Source organism: Uloborus diversus, chromosome 3 (genome assembly GCF_026930045.1).
Source record: "Uloborus diversus isolate 005 chromosome 3, Udiv.v.3.1, whole genome shotgun sequence".
Lineage (NCBI taxonomy): Eukaryota > Metazoa > Arthropoda > Arachnida > Araneae > Uloboridae > Uloborus > Uloborus diversus.
Window position 1 is genome coordinate 6370571 of NC_072733.1, and position 18336 is coordinate 6388906.

Below are 18336 nucleotides of genomic sequence, written 5' to 3' on the forward strand. Positions count from 1 at the left end.
GTAAAATATAAACTATTTTTTATTTATTTATTTATTTATTTTTTGTAATTCATCAATTCTTAAATAAACGTAAACAGTTTAGCAGTTTAACTTTAAACTATTTTAAAACATTTTAATACAGTTAAAGGGCTTTGTTTTGGGGGTTTACGCGTAAGTAATGATACTTAAAAATGGATAATGCTCGAGTCGAGAAAGGTTTATCACTGACTTAGAGAACACAGTGCATTTATTCTATCTATTACTATGCACGTACATTTACTGCAGCACAAGAAGCGTTTCCATCAAATTTCCTCTTTCCTATTGAAATGATTTGTTGATTACAATGACTAGATACGCTTTTTGGGCTTCATTCTTGTGAATTCCATAGAGAAAAGAGGTGGAATACCTGCCTGGACCTTAACACTCTATAATGTATGGATTTCAAAGCAAAGTCCCCCATCTGTCTTCGATGCGTCTGATTCAGCTGATGTACCGAAGCATCATCAAATTCATGCAAAATGATTTGTAGGGAGCGGAATCCATTACACGCGAGTAAAATGAATTGTGATGACGCATTAAAAGAGACGCGATACCAGTTGTGGTTTGATCTTAAAGCATCCATTTGGATGGTCGAGGACAAAGCTTAAACTAATTTTCTGGAGTGAATTAACGAGGAACGCACACTAAACCTAATTGTTGAAGTAAATAACTTAATGAAATATCCAACGCGACACATAACGCTTTGATTCCAGATGAAGTAGATTACCCAAAATTTATTTTACGCGTGATATGAGAAATTTGATTGCAGATTTAACTGTTCATGTTGAATAAGATGTTTACGGTGATAGTTTTGCTTCTTGTACATTGTAAAAGCAATTTGGCAAATTATGAATGCAACATTAAATAGAGCTTTACATTTTATAATGTGTGAGCAATATTACTTAAAAATAACTCTGATGATTCAAATTATATCTTATCTTTGAGTTACTTCCGAGTTCTTTTGAAAAAGACACATGACGCCTGTAAATCATCAAAAGTCGATGTGTATTAGAAATCGATTTAAAATTAATAATTATTAATATTAAAATTGCAATCATTTATGCATTTATCTAAGTTATTTTAATGATACATATTTCAATGCAAAATAAACGCATTTTTCAATAAATTTATTGTTTATATTTATTTCTTTGAAGATAGTTTATCCCTTTTTGGTAAGAAATATTACGATCGATTTAAGTAATGATATTGAAAAAATACATACGTAGTTTTCTCGGTAGTAGCAGAAAGAATACGCTTTGTCTTTGATACGAGGATTTCCAGTTTGTTGTTTATCCATAGGCGTATGATTTACAATATGGGTCTGTCCACGGGGACTGACGTTACAATTTGACTATAGTCTTGAAATTAAATTTTGTTTCTTCTGAAATTGATCTAAAATATGATATGGCACATCACTGCCCCCACGTTAGTTTTCAGACTTCACGATTTTTTTTTTTGTATGAAATTAAGGGAGGAAAAAAAGGATGTTACGCAAAAGAGACATTGAGAAAAGCGACTTATTAATAATTTGAAATTATCTTCAAACTATTAAAGTAAAATCTAAAACTATTCTCCCCCCCCCCCCCGGCTTAAAATAGAGATTTTAGACTTGATGAAAACCATTTGTTTTATTGAAAAAACTTAAAAATTGAAAATATAAAAAATATTTAACACCCGTGACTGATGATACAAAGGTTTTGTGAGTGATGTTACGTTTACAATAAATTGCTGCGATTTTAAATTATTTCTCCTTAGAAAAAAAATAGCATATGTTTTGTTTAAAATTGTAAAATTGTACTTAAATTACAAGAAAAGTACATTTGTAAAGTTTTAAAAGTTATGTTTTTGATGTATTTTATAAGATAAAATGTCCGGCACAAGGAACAAAATTATGAATTAAACCGATTCCAATTACATCATTAGTATTTATAAACTGATAATAAATATCCCTAATACTAAGTCAATTTTGAAACAATGCACCATATAAATAAATGTTGGAATTACATCTAAATAAGAAAGCCGAAGCTTTAAAAAAAAAGTTCTGCTGTTGAAGTTCTGAATAGAAAAGGGAGTGAGTACATTTATTTAGTATTTATTGAAAGGCAAAATAGGTTAAAGCTGTACAGTTGTGTAACCTCATACTTTCTGTGGATTTATCAGGTTTCCATGAGCAATAAGAAATAAATTGGGCATCATTTTTTTATTGTGGATTTGACATTATGAAACAACACTAAAGCCAGAAACTTCTCCAAACTATTGCCCATCTTGAAAATAAATGAATAAGAGGAGTGAGCTGTTTACGATTGAAAGTCATTTATCAGAAGTCTAGCAAATTTTTAGACGTTTGATTTTTTTTTTCATTTGTTAAAATGTTGGATTTTATACAAGGAAAGCAGACTTACTATAATTGTTTTGAAACATTTCATTTCATAGTATATGTTATAATGGTTTAAAATTATTTGTACTGCAATAACTTCCTTTTACATCTATTCTCTAACAGAATTCAATAATGGCTCAAGATACATTACACAATGGGATAAAAAAATACAAAGTGGCGTTCAAGGTCTCATTCAATTGATGAAAACACGAGTAATGGTATTTAGATGATTATGGCATGTAGTACACAGCAGTGGACCAATGAGAAACCTATTGAGTGTAGCTTTATTAAGTATTTATTCAAAATATAAGTAACTTTTAACTAATCATTAGCATTTTTAGAAACGGAAAGAAATTAACGTACAATAGATATTATTGCGTAAAACTGTATTACATAATGCCTTATTTATAAAGAGTTTTATTCTAAAGTAAAGTGGAACACTCTTATTCATTTTAGTAATGTGACATCAAGATTTTAGAATTAATATTTGTAATCGGGATTCAAATGTCTAAGATGCACGCTAACAAAAATATATTTAATATGCTTCTAACCGTTCAATAGCAATACTGTAGTTAGTGCCTTGCGAAATGTATTAGTAACTTTTCGTAAATAAAGCGGTTGACGAAATAAGTATGTCTCTCGTGTATTTTATAACAAGATAAACAAATTATATACATTTATTTCCTACTTTAAAAAGAGTACCATAACAACATGTGTATTGTTATAAGACACTAAAGAATCAATATTATTATTATTATATTCATTTACTTGAAAGCAGAAAGACCCTTGTGCAGTACAAGAAATATTGTATTTAAAATATAGTTATGATTTAACAAATGATTTCTCATTTCCATTACACACATTTTTGGGATTTGAATACTCATTTGTAAGCTTTTATCAGGCTTCCATTCCTAAAAATCAGTAAAACAACTAGAGTACCTTCAAACACTTGCTCGTAAAGGATTTTTTTGAAGTATACTTTCCATAACAATGTACTTAGAAAATTGTGCTAATTTAAAACATTGTACTGTTGTGCTGTTAATAGCAAGCATGAAGATACATTTCATTAAATACTACAATAATATGTGTATAAATGTGTTATTTTGAAACTTTAAAAACTAAACTATTATTATTTTTTAAAAAGGTAAATATCACCTAATTTTCTAAGATAATGATTGCTCAATAAATGATTGAAATGTTACTTTTTTAATCAAACATTTTGATTATTTGTCGAAAAATATCCGGTAGTAAAGAACATTTGCGAAAATGAATTGTATACATAAATTAACGCATTATAAAGTTAATGAAATGTATTCTTTAGAATCAAAACAAATTATGTTTACGAATTCAATTAAATTTCTAGTTTGTTTAAGTTTACTTCTTGAAACAAATGATTCGAGAGTGAACTTGTTTTCGATTCCGCGCTACAAATGTTTAATTAGAGGATTTAAATTACGTTTTGAAATTACCATACTTAATGTGAACTTAACTTCATCCAGGAACATTAATTGGTGAAACTCTCAACTACCGTCTTGTCTTTCCTAAGCGGTCAGATTTCAGGAAAATCCTCGCTTGTTCCTAAGTTGAGCTCTTACTTAAAGAAAGTTTCCTATTCCGTAACAGAAATAGTAAAACTCTTATGTAACGTTTACATTTAAGTAATGTTGTGTAGAAATTGCTTTTTTATCCCACGAAACCGTTTGCTTAAATTTCAAAAAAAAAAAAAAACACAATTCAAGTAAAGTTAGCTTGTAATATATATTCATACATATAAAGAAAAAAATCATTACCAGATTTGTTCCAGGTAACCAAATGGAGGGTTAGATACCAGAAGCTACTTAAAGACATTTGAAAGTTGTCCTAATGCACACAAAAGCCTTAATGCAGTTACAAAGTCAAAAAAAAATTTTTTTTAGCAGAAAAGTTTTAGAATCATCTGAAAAACCGTATCTTCAAATGATGAAGCGGCACAATGCCGTCAAACCGCTTCATTTACAGCAGAAAAAATCTTTAGACACATGAACCTATCTAGGCACAATGATTCAAAATGACAAAACGGCTAGTTTAAAGTCTGATTTTTTTTCAACACACTGGCAAGATGGTAGAATGAAGAAGTGTAAAACAAAACAGTTTTTTTCCCCGTCCGACACAATTACTGAAGGCCAGTAACATTATATCTTCAAAACCTATGTTACGATAAAGTAACCAAACTCTTTTTTCACGATTTTCAGAGGCATGAAAAGTCTCCTATAACCAATCAGCGCTGGTATAAAATAAACAATCATATGTTAGTCTTTTTTTTTAAATAGGAAACACCATGTGTACATTCTGTTTAAATATACTGTTAAAGTTATAACATGGCAAGATAGACGAAATAATTATAATATGATTTGCAAATAAATACAATAAAGGAGCTGGGAAATTAAAAATATTTCAAGAATGGCATTGACTAACGTCTGGATGCCATTATATATAGGTACTAAGTAAGACTCTATATATTCACATATTCTTACTTGAGGACTATCTCATTTATTTGAGAATCAGCTTTTCAAATTATTTGAACCGATTCCATTTTCTCGATAAATAATTAAAGCTTAAACATTTATTCTGCATAATTAATTATCTTTTCAAAACTCTAAAAATCAACGCATAGCTTAATTTATCTTTGTAGGCTCAAAATATAATAGTTTAGATACAATTATTTAGCACTGCTATGAACACTACTCTGAGAGATTGCAATTAATTGACCTTCTGGTAAAATTTTGTCAACTCCCATAGAACATTCGTGCACTCAAACTCCATTTCGAAGTCAATTTATTTGGGATTCACTGATAATGGTTCAAAGTGATTATTCCCATTGAGTAAACGGTTCTCTGTAAACTGATGACTTTGCCTCGCAAATATATTACTAGCTGGATATATGCAAATCTAGAACATTCTATCCCTTTAAAATAAGTCGCTTTCGATTTTAAAACTTGTAAGTTGCTTTACTTATTTACTGAGATAGCTTATTATCTAGCAAAAGCTAGGATTGGAGCACTTGGATTTTTAATTTGTTCTGTAGACAGATTTATCTGTGTTAATATGTTATTTAAGGAATTTAAGGACTGAGTGACAAAAATTCAGGGAAAGCTGTTACGGTAAATGTGATAAATTGGTGATTGTATAATTACAGGCGATTATACATAATCACCAATAAACTTGGTAAATGTGATTAATAATTACCGGTTCAATTACAATCCCCGACTCGTGATGGGGAATGTAATAAATTTGAATAATTCTGTAGAGTAACGAGGGTTTAATTCCAAAAAAAAAATGATATTTTGAACACTAAAAATTACTTTTACGACTGAAACAAGGTTTGATATCTATCAAAGCTTACAAAAATAATTTAATCAAAAAAGTAATAGAATTTGTTTTGCTTTGCTTTACTTTAATTAAATGCCTTAAAACAGACAAATTAAATGATAATGAAATAAATAATATAATCGAAAACGTCACTACGGTAGGGAAAGGAAGGAGCAGTCCACTCCAGATTACTTTTCTGGGAAGGGGAAGGAGGATGAAACTCAAAATAGTCAGAGTTTATGAAAAAATAAATAGTACACACATTGCAATTCTGATAAATTTCTCCAAATAAATCTTAAATGACTTAATTTATCGAATTTTACAAAAATTTAATTACAGTATTGCGGAGGCAATTTCATAAAATGCGTTCTTGATTTTACTTGTCTTCAGATGTAAATTTTCGATTAACACGTAAATCGAAATTTATTTCCGACAATTGTATAAACTTCATGCTTGCATAAACATTTTTTGAGCGTTCAGGTCGGGGGGGGGGGGGTACTACAAATTGCCGCCCCTGATGACAAAATCACCATTGAACGAAGTTAAAGTGTTTAAATTTACTGTTTTTATTTTCTCTACAATCGTCGACTCGTAATGGGGAATTTAAAAAATTCGGATATTTTTTTCAAATAAGGTCTTAATTCCAAAGAATCGATTTTTCTTCAACTTCTCTGAAAATGCGTTGTTAAGAATAAGATAAATTTCGTGATGGCTGTTAAAAAAAACAGTACCTAACACTTCAAACTAAATATATGAGTGAAAAAATCTTTTAGTTTATTTTCATTAGATATTTTACAAAACACACTTTTTTGCGTATATACAATATGTGTTGCAAATTACAAACTTCTTTGGTTACCTATGTACCTTTTCTTAAGGGCTCGTTTAATATTCTGTTTCTTCCACCATGGCCTACTGATACATGTGCTTCATTAATTACGGTAAACATTTCTTCAAAATGCACGAAAAATCTAACATTGCATCTGTCTTATTGAAGGGATAGATTAGTTTTTCAACATTGACAAAACTCATCACGTCATATCTTTTTAGTGTATGATACCCTTCGAAATTGTTTCCACTATTTGTTTCCATTAATTTTGTTTTTTTATTCAACTTTATTAACGAATTGTCATATTTCTCTTTCATCAACAAAGACCACCATACTTTTTTTTTTTTGAATTCATAACAGCTACTAAAACTTAAAGTTCAAACGCTGAAGCATATCGGCCATTATTAGAAACTCAATGAAATGGAGAAAGCAAACATCCCGAAAAAAAGGTGTTGCCAGAACGACATCAGAAATACAGTAGAACGTCATTAATATGTACAAATAGGGGATCCATGTTGTACGAATTAATAAAAGTACGGTTCAAACAAAATAAATGAAAATTTGAGCCAAGGTACATAAACAATCTATTGTACGCAGTAAAAATTGTGTTTTAAATTTAACAGAACAAAACATAAAACTGAAGAGAAATTTTAAAAATGCATCAAAAATACAAAATATGGCCTACAAAGATTACGATAAATCGCATTTTATTTAAATAGTGTGTATTTTAATGGCTATTCGGATTAATCAAAATCCAGTTTAATAGAATTTACATTAGTGAGGTGTTAATGAATTGAATCGAATTTAAAGTCCTACTAACATGGTAAATAATTGCGCAGACGCAGACAAGTGCATCCGACATCGAACCTTTGTCACGCAGAGATACGTCATAGAAAAAGCCAAGTAGTTGAGCAAACTGGATAAATTTGACTAAGTATCGAATTTTATTACATTTCTCATTACATTCCTCGAGTCGGGGATTGTATTAATTAACCGGTAAATGTGATAAATATGGCTAAATATTCAATAATTTATCACATTTACCGTTATATATATATATATTAGGGTGGTCCTTATTTTTGAAGTTGTAGATATTTTACACGACGCCCCCTCAATTTGTTCCATTATACAAATAAATGATCCATGCAAAATTTTGAGTCAATCCATGAATATTAACACGAGCCCCTAGGGCCCCCTTTTTTGAGTTTTGAAGAAAAATTTGCAGATTTTCTCATTTTTATGTAAAAATATTCCTACGTTTCATATTTAAAGTAATTTTGAACCTCAATAGATGTTGCTACTTCCAGACGAACCATTCTCCCACTTTCATTCTGTAAAATTTTACATATTACATAGGGTACATGTACACCAATGGCCTTGGGACAGGCATACCGCTATTCGCGCTCGTTTCAAACCAAGCGGCAGGGGAACATTTCTTTCCACCAAGATGGACACAAGGGATTCTAAAGGCTATTAATGAATGGCCTAGGCCATTAATGAATGATTTTTGACAACAACAAATTGTCTCCTTCAGGCTTTGGGGGTGTTGATTTAGAAAGTTTTCTGTGTATGTAATAGGTGTGGCAAATAGGGTCACTAGGTTTCCATGCTATAAATATAAGTAATGACAATTATATTTTAATTCGTTGTTCTTTAGTTATATACTTAAAAGTTTATGCATTCTTATAATTTAAATTTTGAAAAATCCTTGATTACCCTACCATAAAAATAAATAATATCTAAAATATAAATTTAAAAAAATTCCAGATCGGAATAATGTAAAAATCTATCCTTTAAACTGTCTTATATTTCAGTACATAGTCCTTTATTATCATCAAATTCCTCTTGCAATTCACAAATTTTAGAATCCGAAATGGGTATCTATCCTAACCTGTTGAACCTTTTTTCTATATCTGGTCTACCACAACGCAAAAAAGCTTGACAACTATTGAGATCTGCTGGCATTTCATCAATGTTAGACAAATGTCATATTAGGGACAAAGATGATGCTCATTTATTAACAGCCTATGTAGGTGCAGTAAATTTAAATCCAAATAACCTTATGATCAATTGTACATCCCTTAAGAGGGCAAGAGAAAATCTTCGAGAGGTAAAATTAGATTTCATGAATTTAAATTTAGATTTTTAGTTATTTCCTGGGATACAAAGCTACTTCCAGATGTAACTGGAAAAAAACGCCGACAGGCTTACCATGATAGCTTCAGGTTCCACTGTTGAACAGCTACTCAGAATTTCTGAGATATTTCATCAGTCATATATGATATCTTAGATGATTGCTCTTTATTGCTAACTGTTCAAGCGGTATTGTTTTATACAGCGGCTTACAATACCGGCCGTATAAATTGTGCCTGTAATTTTTTAGATCAAAAGCTGAACGGTGATATATTGCATTTGTATTGCTATCATCATGCACTTTAAATCGTACTGCAGAGTGTCTTTAAAGAAGTTATTGCCTTTCTTAGTTCTACACTCGATATTCCATTATTTAAGCGCTTCAAAATTCAAAAATTACACATACCACTTAAATTCTAAAAGAAGATTTTGATTACATATTATTGTTCATAGAAAGCGGAATTAAGAAGTATTACAGAGAATTCTCATAACATGTAATAAAATTTCTTGGTGAAGTCTTCCCTCCTACAGGGATATGTTTTCGGCAACCTGGAGCTTATCTGTGAATCAGATGGGTGGCCAAAGGAATTTATTGTTTGAATATTTATATATTTAGGAAACAATTTAAATTGACCTTACATAAAGAGATTGCCCGTAAATGCTGTTTTACAGTTAAATGTTGTATGAAGATATAGTTTTTCGCAGCAATCCATTCCAGGCCTTTTAAATTAGTATAAAGTCTAGTGTCTAAAAAACCTGCAGCGTACAAAATGATGACAAACATGCAGCAGAAGCAGTGATTGAAAAATTCATAAATATCTTATGGTAATTAGGGGATGAACTAGTAGCTTTGTTCGTATTGGATGAAGGAATTAACTTTGAAGATAGGAAAAGACTACTTCAAAAAAAATGCTTGCTGAATAGGAAAACGTGTCATATGACTGTATAAAAAAATTCAAATAACAGTAGATGATTTGATGGAATACTTTCTTAGTAAAGATTTTCCTCTTTTAGAATCAATTACAAGTCAATAAAACTGTTTGATAAGTTACAAGCACCAAAAGATGTTTTCCTATTTGATTCTGATTCATGGCAAAATGAAGGAAGCTATTTAAAGGGAAGAGATATCGTTAAAATGCTGAAAGTTGTGGATGATACAACTGAAAGAGGAGCACAATTAATCGAAGAATTTCACAAGCAATTCTCCAAATATGAGTCACAGAAGCAATTTAGTATTTTACTGACACTTCATGACTATCGGAAAAAAAAATGCACACGATTAAGATACATTGAGAAAAGCGTACGATTAAGGTAAAGTTTCCAAAGCAATATTTCATTCATATTCAATGTAAAATCTTTAGACGATATGAAGTAATTAAAAAGATTAATTTTAGTGCTACCTCGCTGTAAAAATATTTTGCAAACATAGGAGAAACGATGTACGTGGTCTGAAGTAAAAACTCGAAGATTTGTGAGAAAATTATCAAAAGTGTTCAAGTTCAACGTCCTAGGAGCACGTGTTATTATTGACCGATCGAGTTCAAATTTTGCACTGATTACTTTTTATTATAGTGTCACAAAACTAGGGGGCGTCACTTGTTGAATTCCGAAAAAAAATTTTTCCCATATAAATAAGGACCACCCTAATATATATATATATATATATATATATATATATATATATATATATATATATATATATATATATATATATATATATATATATATATATATATATATATATATATATATATATGTATGTATGTAATTTTGATAAGTTTTTTGCAAAAGAAGATATACTGGGAAGCATTATTTTATAACTGGATTGTTATTTAGTCAAAATAAAAATCTGACTCCGTGTATTCATACTGGAAAACAGCGACTTTTTTGAAGCTAACATGATTAAGTATATGAAATGTCAGCAGTGAAATACATCAATGCTGTGCCGGAAGGGAGGGAAGCAGCAAAAAAAAAAACATTGAAGTCCTACAAAACATCTGCACATTTTAATTATAAAGTGTTGTGTCATTTGTTGGTTCAGTCCAGTTTAAGAAGCGCATAGTCCTTTTTACATACATATGAGGCAATGAGAAGCAAAGGGATGCAAGAGGCACAGTGAAAAAATTGGAGATAACCAGCAGTTGGTGTTGCTGTACAGCAGGATTTAGAAAAAAAAATAATTTTAGCCTACCTAGGATGTTATCTTTAAAGTCGTTTTATCCAAAACTTGAAAATGTCCACTTAGGTCCCTTAGCATCTCACTGTCTTGTCACTTGTCATCGTCACCTCAGAACATAAAATAGGTTATTTTACTGTTGTTTCTGGGATTAGATGTTTTACGGTTATTCTGAGGCGACGATATCCTTATTTGGGCTTTTGCAACTTTGTAAAAATATTTTATTGAAAATATTTCAAAATTTGCTTCGAACACCTTATATGGAATTTGTGTTTTGCTTCACATAAAGGAACACATTTTTTATGGAGTATAATATAGGCAGCCCTCCGCCCTGCCAAATGTATTCCGTTTGCTAATGATTCATAAAAATAGCAGTTAACCATTTTACCTGTATTACATCCTAATTAAGGTATATTTACTAGAATTTGTATGGAAAGTGATGGTTTTCAAGAAGCAAGTACGATTTTAAAGTTTTTACAAAAACTACCTTCACAAGCATTAGTTGTTTGTGCAGAAACGTTTTGAATAAAATCTGTATGCGCAAAAAAAGTATGCAAACAATTTAATACGGTATAGTGCTTTAATTCAAATGTTCTTCGTACGTGAGCAGGGTATCACTATTTCACGGTGAATAATTTTTCCATGATATTCTCCAAGGTATTGTAAAATACAGAATAATCTTAAGTTGTTTGCGTTCTTTTACAAAATCTTAGCTTTTCCTTCAAGTGCCTATAGAGTTCTCTTCTTTTTCTACAGTTTGCTTTATCTACGTTGAATCTTTCCCTCCGTACGTGTTTGTATGGTATTTGCAGACTTTTTTCAACTTCCTTTTGTTCCTTGCGGCTTACAAAGGGAAATAAAACTCTTTTGGACCTACTAAGTGCGGTCCTGTTGAGCCGGCCTCTTCAAATAACAGAAGCATGCAGCGATAAATAACTAAAGTTAACGACTCTGTTAACATTTTCTGTAGAAATAGCAGCTTTTTCCACCTTTATCCCTTCGTCAAAGTAAACTACCTGCTTTAAACTTCAGCTCAGTAAACGAGACATAACAAAAGATTTTTTCCCAGCTGGTGGAAAGAATAGTTGAACTGTTCATAGTTTCATGTGCTCTAAAAAGAAAGAATGAACTGTACGAAAGATTTACTACACACTTTCTCGAAAATATATACTACTAATGATGGTCTTCCTAATAGGTGTTTTCTTTTTATTTTGTCGTTTATTCGAAAAAATGTAAATGAAATGCAAGACCATATCACTTTAATAAAGTTATTTTTAAATATATGTATATGTATTAGGGTGGTCCTTATTTTGTTTTTTTATAATAACTCACCCACTTATTTTTTTTCCAACTAGACTAAAACTAACACCAGTAAAAATTCGGTCATTCCCACAACTCTAAGTTTAGATTATTTAAATCAGATAATTTTCCGGTTGCAGAGATTTTAAGGATACATTTGTATCTCAGATCCAAACAAACGCAAGTCCAGAAATTTTAGTTTTTCATTTATGGTTCGGCATTGCATGTAGAATCCTATTCCGCATCGAGCCATATAATTGCAATCCTAAAAAAATAATAATAATAAAAATAAATGTAATAATTTACCTTTGTGTGTAATAATTTACCAGTGTTAAACCAATTCTTTATATGCACTAAGCGACTGTTTTTCTGCCCTCCTCGAAAGCTGCAATTATGTGACTCACCTTAGTCTGGCTCTGAGGTATTGGTAAATCAAGTATTCAAAATGTTAATTTTTTTTTTTAATTTTCCTAAAATAGCTAGCTCTGTTTTAGCTGCATTTCAGAAAAATAGCGGCAAATGTTTTCTGTTACGTTAAAATTATTATGGATGCTTCAAACTCTTGTATTAATATGTTCCAAGATGCATTTTTGAGTTTCTGCTATGTTTCAGCATCAGTAAATGTATTTGCATATATTTTCCCCTCAAAGTAGTCAGAATGACCTCCGCCAACACAGCTTGGTGTGGCAGGTGTCATTCCGTTACCTTGAAAACATTTTTTTTTTTTTTTACATTGCACGATGATTTAGGAAAAGTCAAGAAATGATTAAGCTATAGGAGCAGTTAGCAAAAGGATGGTTAGCTTGGGGTCACCATGACCCCTCCCGTAATTCTAGAGTCAAGCGAGTCATAAGCCTGCACATTAAAACATTTAAATGAAAAAAACCCTTTTTTTTAAGATTACAAAAAATGAGTAAACAAACAGTTGCGATTCTTTTTTTCTCTTCCAAACTTAACGATGAATATCCGACTGTATTCAATAAAACAAAATGTTCCTATTTTAGTTTATAAATAGTATACCGTGTTTACAAATCATGTGTCAAAATTATAATACTGACTGCCGAGCACTCTTGCATAAATATATACTAAGTATTAAACTTTGTTAAACGATCGTTATCAGCTAAATTCTAATCAAAATGAGTGCATCAAATAATAAATAAAAGTCGTTTCAAGTATAGCTTTTTGAAAGGAAAAATTGTCTAAAAAAGTCTTTTCTACGTACTATTTATAGTTGCAAATGATTTTTTCAAGAAGCTTTTTGAAATATCTCTCAAGTTCTTGCTTCAATTTGAAAGAACCAGCCCCCTTTTTTTTTCTTTTTTTTTGGAAACTTCATTTAGGAAGTACTTTTTTTAGAAGCATAAGAAAGTGCATCATTTTTTTTCCTGTCAACTTCGTTAAGAATTTTTTTAAAGCTTTCGTAACATTATATGTCCTTCAACCAATGAATTTCTACTGTTACATATAAAGATAAAAGCGATGCTATGTCTTTCATCTAATTAATAATAATATTTCAGACTGCTATTTTTTAAAGAAATTTTTAAATCGTATAATTTATTATTTTTAAAATGTCTTTTTAGAAATCTGAGGACTCGTACTATCAAAAATTGCCAATTTTTAACAGATTAGTAGAACTTAAAATTTTGACACGTTGACATCTTCGAACAACTAAACGTCGTTATTTGTTGATGTAAATATAATTTTTTGCTGTTTTTTTTACACTTACATTTTCATGAAATATACAGAAAAATCTTTTTTTTCACAAAACTTGAAAAATAGCATGATCTACTATAAAGTACACAATATTACAAATCATATTGCATATGCATGTTTCGGGGATGTATAGAGTCCCTTTTTAGTGCCCACTGGAAAAAAAAATGTTTCGCGGGAGTTCAAAAGAAAAAATAACCAATTTATTCATCAATTTTGTGAGTCACAAGTTTCTTTCCTCACTCTAGTAGATGAAATATTAGCCTCTGTTAGCAGTGAACAAGCTTTAAGATGCGGACTCTACCTTTCTCGTATGCACTTCTTATAGTAAACTTTAATCAGTTGCTTATTTTCTCACGGCTGAATCAAGTTAATAAGCTTTGGTCTCATAAAATGAAATTAAACTTTCTCTTATTAGCAGTTAAAGCTAATTATTCTTTAGCTAATATGTTTTTGTCATAAAAAACGTCACTTAAGTTATCAAAAAATGTATAATTTCTACACAAATTCTATTAAGCAGCTATATGAACTATGTATGTACCCTGCCAAGTTTTAAAATGTAATTTTTTTTTTTACTACCAAGTACTGTTGACATGGTTCAATGAATCAAATCGAATCTTTTGAGAAGGTTCTCAAACACTGAATATATTTTTTATACCTTCTGTAAATTATTTTTCAGTTAAGAAATATTACTGCTATTAGTAAGCGAAATTTCGAAATTTGAAATTTGAATTTCTCTTTAAAACAAAGAAGATTGCATTTAATTATGCAAAAACTAAATAAAATAAAGAAAAAAAAACAATACAACTCTCCAATATCCATATACAGCAGTTCATACCTTCTACCTGCCCGCTGCAGCATGATTACCAGTCAGACAAATCAAAAGAGGCTTTTTCACATATATGCGAATATTTTACCGAAACTGTGTAGATTGGTTTTCTGAGAAAGGAATAAAACATGTTATCTCTCTTCCTATAGAATATAGGTAGACGTATTTTAGCCATCCTCAAAAAAGACTTTTTTTTAACACACAGGTATCCCTCGTGTAACACGGTTGATTCGTTCCGTGTAGTATCGAAATCGTGTTATACGACACTTTTTTTTTTTATAAATAGTTGTTTTACTCATTTTTTAAACTAATTATTCATGTGCATACCATAAATCATGTCAATATGTTTCGTGTTATATGAAAACCGTGTTATACGAGTCTACGAGAAAAAATGTGAATCAAGGGATGTGTACCATGTTATATCAAAACCAATTTTCATAAAAAAAAGTAAAGAATTATAAGAGTTAATTCCATCTTTTTACTTCCTTTTACAAAAAAGGAAGTTTTGTATTCACGAAATAATTTTCACTCAAAAATCGGCCTTAACTTCCATTTTGCTCGCCCCCGAATGAATAATAAGTTTTTTTTTTCAACCCGACCACACGTGGATAAGTGCCTAAGAACGTATAGACACGCGAAGGAACCATTTTGATGATCCCCTAGTTAATTACAACGAGTTTTCTCGTGACGTCCGTATGTAGGTATGTATGTGCGCATGTGCGTATGTGTGTATGTACGTATGTGCGTATGTATCTTGCATAACTCGAAAACGGTACGTCCTAGAAAGTTGGAATTTAGAACGTAGACTCCTAATGGGATCCAGTTGTGCACCTTCCCTTTTGTTTGCATTCGGATTTTTCAAAGGGGTCTTCTATACCTTTTTTGGGTAAAATCATTGTTAATTTTAATGCAAACACAAGTGGTGTTATAATTTGGCAAACACTTGGCGATATATCGTATATCGCCAAGATTTTGGTCGCCAAGTTTTCTCGCGGCGAATTTGGCGGGTTTTTTTATTTTTTATTTTATTTTAATTCTGGTTTCAATTTGGCCATATTTAGAGAGTTAACTTTTGAATCACATTAAAACTGCCAATATTGGAAAAATTTATCAGTATGAAACGCTTTCTTTGCTTCGGTTCGCAACAAACTTGGGGTGAAAATATTTAAAGTGCTTCTTTGCTTACTCCGAGGCACTATTATCATTAAATTGGAGTAAAAGAAAGTCATCTGACAAAACCATGAAGGATCTTTTTCAAGTTTCGAACCGTGGAATATCGACACTGTGTTATAATAATAGCAAATTTGGTACCGTGTAATATCGAAACAATGTTGTAGAAGTACCGTGTTATAAAAGGGACGCCTGTAAATGACTACAAATGCATTTGAAATTTTATGGAAAAAACAGAGGTTTTTTTTTTTTTTTGGCTGAATTCGAAGGGTTAACGTGTTTCTTTGTCTTACTAGAATACAAATCAATGATTTCAGTGGAATTCCGCTAAACGTTAATAGTAATAATATTTCGACATTTACCTATGACATCAAAGCTACATTTTTAGCGTGTGTCTAAGGGACATTCCACGAAAACAGATGACTCGATGGTAAATTTTAAAATTCTTTATTCAGGAAAAATTTTAGGGTTTATGAAAATTTCAAATGTTAAATTTAATGTTCTGAAAGATCAAAGTTATGGTTTGAACATATCAAAGTTTATTTTTTCTGGATTGACAACAAAGTATTGTAAAGATAGAGTCCAATTGTGAGCAAGAGTGCTGCATTTCAGAGTCAAACTTGAAGCTCTGATTCGGTTTTAAAAACATCGATTGAAAATTTTTAAGTCAAGTGTATAGGTAAGTCTAAACTTCGTATTAATAATTATTAAGATTCAAGATTCGTATTAATAACTATACTAGCACATATAAAAATTCTAATTTTTGTGTCCCGCACGTGACGCAAAAGATGGATACTTGTGGTTGGAATAAAAAAGAAAGTCATTTATTTTGTGTATTCATTATTTCTAAAGCTAATTAGTACCGTCATCTTATGTTATGCCAGTTTTAGAACTTTAAATGAACTTTGGGTAGAGAAAATTTTGAAAACAAAACTTTCCCGCACGTAACGCGTTATACAAACAGGCGTAAGATAAAGAGTTACAACTTGAAAATATTGAATGAAACATTTTTTACATAATTAAGGATTCTAAAATATATTATTCTGGAGTAAGAACTAATTTTTATTTTACATATTTAGGAATATTTTTATGCACTAATCAATCGTTCACGAGGAACATATTTTTCATCCTAAAAGTGTTTAACTTCATTGCGGACTACTAGAAGTAATTCAATAAATATTTTTGTTTTAAGAATAAAGTATTTGAAATACACATACATATAACGCTGTATGAATCTAATAGTAACAAAATGAATCAATTTTTATGTTTTCGATGTAAGAATTTTTTGCGGAACAAATATATTTTGTGTTTTGAATATAAAGTTTTCCTTTTTCATTCTTCTTTCCTTTTTTCAGTACTTAATATTTGTGTCTGTAGAAAAGAGAAGAAAGTTTTATTATTTACTAACAGGGTAGCCGTGCTTTGCACGGTCTACCTCGGAAATAAAAATTATGTGACTTGTGTTCAACAATCAGACTTGAACAAAACAAAAAATGCAAAATTTCGAACACAGATTGCGAAAAAATAACCAACAAGGAAAAAGGTTAAAACCCTCGGTTACAGGAAAAGCCTCCAAAGCATAGCAGACACAACGCTGTGCGGGGATTTTGAGGAGTTGTTTCCATTATCCCGATGAAATTTCTGATTAAAATATGCCATTATTATTATGTTTATAAAGTCAGAACTACATATTTAATTATTTACAAAGTTTATACTTATTGAGGTTGCAACGCTTAGAAAAACGATTTTCTATTTCAACTGAAGCTTACTCACAGTTAGAGCTATCTACAAGTTACTGGAATTCTTTTGTACCACCCCCATACCGCTCAAAAAAGTCTTTTAGCAAAGCTACACACAAAACACCTACACTTCTGCCCCAGCAAAAACAGTGTGCTGTGATACAAGGCTTACAGAAGAGAGTTCTACTATGACAAATTCCTTAACCGATGCACTGTTACATCCAGAAATTGTCCTATCATTTTATACACTGGAATAAAAAAAATATCCTTTCTCAAGAATAATATGAGTCATCCGGAGATAAACTTATGATGTAAACCTCGTCAGAAAAAAGCTACTTCTGAGTGAAGTTTTGTATAAATGCCAGTGGAATTAGAAGAGCAAAAATATATTCCACTTCATATCTATTAGTAGTTAATTTAATAGCTCACAAATTTGTAAGTACTCTTCACTAAAATACATTTTTCTTATAAAGTGTTTAGCAAATGCTTTATTTTGTGTATTGAATCAGTTTCTGACACTAAAAAAAATGCTCCTGCATAAAATTTGCAAATGCTCCGCACGTCACAACTCTGTCCCGAACGTGACGCTATACATCATTATTTTTTTCAACAGTTTAACTTATCATTTCTTAGGAAACTATATGTGTTTCATTTACATTGGAGCCTTGACTTTTAAGGCCTTTACTTTGTTTTTCTATCGCTTTTTTATAA